The sequence below is a fragment of the Eurypyga helias genome, unplaced genomic scaffold (genome assembly GCF_000690775.1).
Source record: "Eurypyga helias isolate BGI_N326 unplaced genomic scaffold, ASM69077v1 scaffold25784, whole genome shotgun sequence".
Lineage (NCBI taxonomy): Eukaryota > Metazoa > Chordata > Aves > Eurypygiformes > Eurypygidae > Eurypyga > Eurypyga helias.
In genome coordinates, this window is record NW_010247199.1 from 1 (window position 1) to 2,244 (window position 2,244).

Consider the following 2,244-nt stretch of genomic DNA (forward strand, 5'->3'; position numbering starts at 1 on the left):
TGTTTGGTTAGAGATCATCTGTCTATGGCAGAAATTCTGGTAGGAGGTCTTCCCTGCAACTCAGTCCTATTGATCCACTTCTGCTTGAACCCCCACCCCCAACCCCCGTTTTCCCAGCTCTCCCCATTCAAACCCATCCAATGGGAAAGAGATCCAAGCTCTTGAGCATTTCCATTGAAGGGCCAAGCTGAGGCAGCCCAAATCCTAACCTGAGTAGCCACTGTGACAGCAGTTAAGCTCACAGAGAGAGATGGAGCAGACTGCGGCTTACCTCGTTCCTCAAGGAAATGGAGGCAAGAGAGAAGGATGCAGAGCCTGGAGTAGCACAGGCTTTTATGCTGTGTCCCAGAGCCCTGAGGAGCCACAAACATTCCTTGCTCATGAAGCATCTGAACACCTAGTAGTTGGTGCTTGTATAGCCAGCTGGTGATTAAGCTCTTTATTCTTTCATCTGAAATGTTTTGCTCCCACATCATGCTGTCTATCATCAATATCATTAAGCTGTGTCCAGGCCTGCTAAGACCAATTGGCTTGGTGATGTCAGGCTAGCAGTGTAGGGATTCTAAGTTGCTTTCCATCACACGTATCACATTTGTTACCTCACCTTCTTCACAATGAGCTTGGCGTTGAGTCATGGTGAGAATCACATCAAGTCATCTCCTAAGTGCTCTCAGTGGAGGGACTCAGGCTAACCCTGGGAGACATCTCTGTCCCAGCAGGTCATCATAGGCTCACAGGTGATGGTGGTAGAAGAGGCTGACACCTCCAGAGATGTAGAAAAGCTCGATGGCAAGGAAGGACCATTGTGGGCAGGAGAAGGCTCCTTGCAGGCAGGAGTGAGGGCCACAAAGACTTTGTTTATTGCTCATCAGGCTCTCTCACAGCCTGTTCTTTCTGCTTATGAGGTCAAGGAACTAAGGCCGATTCATAACAAATAAGAGCAGACCAAAGGGTTAGGCAAGTCTCCCTCAAGTAATCTTTCCAAGGAATCTCCATAGCTTTCCCTTCATAACTTGGCCAGGTTTCACGCTTCTTCTAACCAAGGGTCTGGGCTCAGCTTGGAAAGTGGAGAACCTGTTGGAAAGAAGCAAATCAAGGTGTAGGATGGTGATCAAAGAGATGCCCCAATTTCCCTGACGGAGACCAACACCCAAATTGACCTGTTTTGCTCTGCATTTTCAGCTCAGAGGCCAACAGCCTGTTTTTGATTCAAGTCTCAGGGTAGGGAGCCAAATGGTCAAGGCTTTTTTTCCTGGGTGAGGGATGGCGTGGCCCATTCCATGCATTTCAGATTTCAAAGGGACTGCCAGAGTACCTAGGTGTCAGCGTGATGTGGAAGCGTTGGGAAAAACCCTGCACTCCAGGCAAACATGAGCCACCCTGATGTGAACACGATGCCCTGGCCTCAGGCATGGCAAAGCTGCCCTCTTGCTCTGGATTTCCTTCATCGCCTGCAGAGCCAGCACAGGTGCTCAAAGAGAAAGCCCCTATCCAAGCTTATGGGCTGGATATGTTGGGAGAAGGGCAAAGCAAGACGATTGAACTTCCAGCACCAGGGTCACTGCAACGGAGGCTTCAATGAGACGTTTCTCCAGCCTAAGTGAGGGCACAGGATAGAGGAAGGGAAGGATGTACGAGTGCTGACAGTGGCAAGGAGCATCAGGCCGGGCTGTGGCATGTCCCTGTAGAGGTGCTGGGGGGAGCAGAGTGGCGCAGCGGAAGCGTGCTGGGCCCATAACCCAGAGGTCGATGGATCGAAACCATCCTCTGCTAATTGCTTTTTACCTTGCAACAGCCGCGGGCGCTCCCTTCCATCTTCCGGCACGTTGTAACCCGCGATGCGGTGCTCCCGCTCACCGTAACCTGCGATTTATATCCTTCTTGGCCCAAAGGAAGTGAACAGCCCATCAGAGGGAGATCTGAGAACATGATCTGGGAATGTGTGAGATCTTCTCTCTCCATGGCAGAGAGAAGGGGCTGCTGTGTGGGGGGGACAGCCAGTTCCAGCGCCGCAGTGGAACTGCCGCAGGATACAGCTGAGCAGTCATCAGAGTTTGTGGCCCCTTTGTGAAAACATATTCCAGAAAGGGCAGAAAGCACTGCGCAGAGAGAGGAGGAATGAAGAAGAGTGGGAAAGAGCCCAGTGAAGATGCACCCCTCTTTGACAGGTACAGGAGTCCAGTGTGAACCAGTAAAATTGAGTCTGGGACAGGGGAAAGGAAAAGTGATGTTTCATGTTGTCTT

At 51.1% G+C, this 2,244-nt stretch overlaps 1 non-coding gene across 1 annotated transcript; it reads left to right on the top strand.

Annotated features, from left to right (window-relative positions):
* Positions 1-1,701: 1,701 nt before the first annotated feature.
* Positions 1,702-1,773, top strand: TRNAM-CAU. The gene has a single exon. It is a non-coding gene; the product is annotated as a tRNA-Met (tRNA).
* The last annotated feature ends 471 nt before the right edge of the window (positions 1,774-2,244 follow it).